At 57.7% G+C, this 4,727-nt stretch overlaps 1 pseudogene; it reads left to right on the top strand.

The window, feature by feature from the left end:
• The first annotated feature begins 305 nt into the window (after positions 1 to 305).
• LOC144609748 (U2 spliceosomal RNA) lies at positions 306 to 437 on the top strand (annotated as a pseudogene).
• Positions 438 to 4,727: the final 4,290 nt, after the last annotated feature.

The following is a 4,727-nucleotide window of genomic DNA, read 5'->3' as shown; positions in this document are numbered from 1 at the left end:
TGGGACAAAGGAAGGATATAGGTGGAGACAGGAAGATAGAGGGAGATCTGGGAAGGAGGAGGGGAAGGGAGGGACAGAGGAGCTATCTGAAGTTGGAGAAGTCGACGTTAATACCACCGGGCTGCAAACTGCCCAGGCGAAATATGAGGTGCTGCTCCTCCAATTTCCGGCGGGCCTCACTATGGCACTGGAGGAGGCCCATGACAGAGAGGTCAGACTGGGAATGGGAGGGGGAGTTAAAGTGCTGGGCCACCGGGAGATCAGTTGCGTTAATGCGGACCGAGCTTTTAAGGATCATTTCTATAGTCGCTTCTCGGCCTTTTGGCTAAGATCAAGTGTAGTATCTGTTCTTGCACAACCTAATGTTCTTATAAGAACAGTATAAGAGCAGTATGGGGTGGATCCATGCTGGTTGGGTAACCAACCTAACACCCTTATCCAGGTGTGATGGCAGCAGCAAGTGGAGCTGGAGGGCAGGGTATCCGGAATATCCTGCGTGTATCGGTGAAGGACCTCAGGGAGGGGACCCCTTTCTCAAGGGACCTCTTCATCAAGAAGGTGCTGCTGGAGGCTTGTGGATTCAAGGCCGGGGACATCTTCTGCCTCCAGGACTTCCCAGGTAACGGATATTTCGATGTTACCTTCCAGAACCCGGCGGGATGGCAGAAGATGCTGCAAGACTTCCGTGAGAAGGAGGACGAAGCCCCGCTGTCGCTCCTGAAGGTGCAGCCGCTCTTCACCCTCCCCACCCAGAGGGAACGGATGATCACGGTGCACATGTTCAACCCACATGTGCCCGTGTGGATGTCCTCACCTTCCTTGCGCGCTACGTGGAAGGGGCATGGAACTGTGTGGACATAAAGGACTTGTTCGGGATCTGGATGAGCAAGAGGCAAGTGAAGGTGAAGCTGAGGGTGGACGGGAAGGGATTCATCATCCACCCTCCCTCGGTGTTCGTCATCGGAGGGAACCGAGGTTACATGACCTACGCGGGGCAGCCCAGGGTGTACAGGAAATGCAACAAACCTGGGCACGTGGCGGCAGAATGCAGGACAGTCGTCTGCAGAAACTGCAAACTAGAAGGCCACGAGACAAGGGACTGCAAAGAGAGTAAGAGCTGCAACCTGTGTGGGGAGGCAGGCCACCTTTACAGGGCCTGCTAAAAAGAGCTAGCACGTATGCACAGGCGATAAGAGGGGCCGCTGCCAGCACCCCCAGGGTGGACGAGACGCCTCCTACCACGGCAAAAGCCCAAAAAGGAAAGGAGAGCAGGGGCGATGACAGCGCGACCACCCCGAGCCCCTAACCGCAGGACAGAGCCCCCCAGGCCCCTGCCCACGAGGGCGAGTCGATGGAAGAGGGGGAACAGGAAGAGGAGGAATGGAAGGTGGTACAGTCGAGGAAAACCCTGAAGGCTGTGCGCACAGAGAAAAAGCCGGAGGGGGCAAGCAAGTCCCAAAAATGAGTCCTCTCCCAGGACGAGGCCAGCAACCTCTCTGCGTCGGAGGATGAGGCGACCGGGAGGAGCCGACAACGGAAGCAGAGGCAGAGGAAGAAAACGGGGGAGGAGGAAGGTAAGAGGAAGAACGTGTCTGTTGCCCCCCAGCCCCAGGAGACTGGGAGCAGTGCCAATGGGCCCCAGCCCCTGGAGAATGGGAGCAGTGCAGCGGCGAATGGGCCCCTGCTCCGGGAGACCGGGAGCGGCACAACGGCCAATGGGCCACAGCTCCGGGAGACCGGGAGCGGCACAACGGCCAATGGGCCCCAGCTCCAGGAAACTGGGCGCAGTGCATTGGCCAATGGGCCCCAGCTCCGGGAGACCGGGAGCAGTGCAGTGGCCAATGGGCCCCAGCTCCGGGAGACCGGGAGCAGTGCAGTGGCCAATGGTCCCCAGCTCCAGGAAACTGGGAGCAGCGCAGTGGCCTCGCCAGAAAACTCACCCTGTGCTGAGGAAGCCACCAGCCAGTACCACTACCTGTGCAACAAAAATGTGATGAAACTCAGCCAGATGATGGGCATGCGGGAGGAGAAGGACGGCCTGGAACTCTAAAGGACAATGGAGCTGAAACTGGCATCCTTAAACGTGCGCAGTGTGAAGAGCACTGTGCGATGTGTAACCGCCTTGCATTACCTGGCCACGGTAAAGGCGGATGTGACTTTTCTACAGGAGTGTGGGCTGCCACACCTTCGCTGCTATCGGAGGTGGTCGCGATGGTGGCCCCACGGACTGTCGGTATGGTCGGGGGGCAATGATTGTCGTGCGTCCGGTCTGGGGATCTTGCTGCGGGGAGGGGGCTTCACCATCACTGAGGTAAGGGAGGTGGTGGGGGGGCGTCTCTTGGTGGTGGATGTAATGTACCGTGGTTCTCCACTCCGGCTGATTAATGTGTATGCCTCACCCAGGTGGAGCGAGCGGTTGGCCGTCCTCCAGCAGCTCCCACCGCTGCTGGCCATGTCTAGACCGCTCGTTCTGGCCGGTGACTTCAACTGCATCATCGATGCGGCTGGACAATCCGGCAGTGCCAACCACAGACTGGACGGCACCTCCAAACTCCTGGTGGAGACGGTCAAAGATGCAAAGCTGCGCGACGCCTTCAGTGACCCTGCAGGCGGAGCCCAGCCGCGGTTCACCTGGTCAGGACCGAACGGTTCAGCCCAGTCCCGGATAGACTTCCTCTTCACATCGAGGGCCGTCACGGTCAGACACACCGACCTCGAGCCGGTGTTCTTCTCTGACCACTGCCTCCTTCAGGCCACCTGTCACCTACAGGAGGACCGGAAGACGGGCAGAGGGACGTGGAAGTTAAACGTGGAGCTGTTGACCCCGGAGAACGTTGAGGAGCTAAAGAGGGACTACGCATGTTGGAGAACTGTGAGGCCCCTCTTTGACTCCCCGACACTCTGGTGGGAGGCAACAAAGGAGAACATCAAGAAGTTCTTCGTCTCCAAAGGTGTTCAGAGAGCAAGACAGGGTAAGAGGGAACTGTGCCAACTCCAGACAGATTTACAGCAACTGCTCCTTCTGCAGAGGAGAGGGGTGGATGTGAGGGAGGAACTGAGAGAGTTGAATGGCCGGCAAGCTCGGCTCTTTACCTCTGAATCCTCCAAGATCACCTTCCCGTCCAGGGTCCGCCATGTTGAGCAGGATGAGACGTGCTCACGTTTCTTCTTCCATAAGGTTCACAGGGGGAGCTCTGTGATCAAAAGCCTTAGGGAGGAGGGCGGCTCGGTAACATCCTCGCAGACAGACATGCTCAAGATCTGCAGATCCTTTTATAAGGATCTGTACGATGTAAAGACCACAGACAGCACCGCCTCCCAGAACTTCCTGTCCTCCATCACGGAAGTCTTGGACGACAGCAAGCGGGAGAGTCTGGACCAACCACTGACCCTGGAGGAGCTGACTGGCTCCATCCGTTCCTTTGACTCGAGTAAAACTCCCGGAGGCGATGGCTTACCGGCAGAGTTGTACTCGGCTCTGTGGGACTGGGTGGGACTGGGTGGGCCCGGACCTGCTGGAAGTGTACAACGACATACTTCTAGCCGGCAGCATGTCAGTCTCTATGAGGAAGGGCAGCATCACCCTAATCTACAAGCAGAAGGGGGAGATGAATGACATAAGGAATTGGAGACCCATCACATTGTTGAATGTAGATTACAAGATCCTGTCTAAGGCCATCGCCAACCGGGTCAAGTCTGCTCTGGGATGGGTGATCCACCCGGACCAAACCTGTGCTGTATCTGGCAGGAAAATCTCAGACAGCCTGGTGCTGCTGAGAGATACCATTGCCTACGTGCAGGACAGAAGGATGGATGCCTGCCTGGTCAGCTTGGACCAGGAGAAGGCCTTCGACAGGATATCGCACACGTACATGAGGGACGTGCTCTCCAAAATGGGCTTTGGGGAGGGAATCAGGAAGTGGATACAACTGCTCTACACCGATATCTGTAGTGCAGTCCAAATTAATGAGTGGGAATCAGACAGCTTCCCCGTCAGGTCTGGAGTCAGGCAGGGTTGCCCTCTCTCCCCTGTCTTGTTCGTCTGTTGCATTGAACCCTTTGCCAAATCCATCAGGAAGGATGCGAGCATAAGAGGAGTGACATTGCCAGGCAGTGGGGGCACTCAGGTCAAGTCCTCCCTGTACATGGACGATGTTGCCATCTTCTGCTCGGATCCAGGGACGGTCCGCAGACTGATCAGCGTCTGCGACCAGTTTGAGTTGGCCACGGGGGCCAGGGTAAACCGCAGGAAGAGCGAGGCCATGCTCTTTGGCAACTGGCCCGACCGATCTTCCATCCCCTTCACCATCAAGCCTGACTTCCTGAAGGTGCTGGGGATCTGGTTCGGGAAGGCTGAGGCATGTAACAAGAATTGGCTGGAGCGGATAGCCAGGGTGGGGAAGAAGCTGGAGCTGTGGAAGCAGCGCTCCCTCTCCATCACGGGGAAAAACCTGGTCATCAGGTGTGAGGTGCTCTCGGGGCTGCTGTACTTGGCGCAAGTGTGGCCCGTCCCTCTCTCCCACGCCAAGGGGATCACCCGGGCCGTCTTCCGCTTCATCTGGGGGTCAGCGATGGACCGGGTGCGACGAGCCACAATGCACAAGTTGGCAGACAACGGGGGTAAAAGCGTGCCCAACGTCGCCCTCATTCTGATGGCCACCTTCATGTGTGGCTGCATCAGGCGGAGCATAGATCCAAGGCACGTGGGCACCAAATGCCACTCCCTG

Source organism: Rhinoraja longicauda, chromosome 34 (assembly GCF_053455715.1).
Source record: "Rhinoraja longicauda isolate Sanriku21f chromosome 34, sRhiLon1.1, whole genome shotgun sequence".
In the NCBI taxonomy this organism is placed as follows: Eukaryota; Metazoa; Chordata; class Chondrichthyes; order Rajiformes; family Arhynchobatidae; genus Rhinoraja; species Rhinoraja longicauda.
This window is presented reverse-complemented; position numbering and strand designations above follow the sequence as displayed.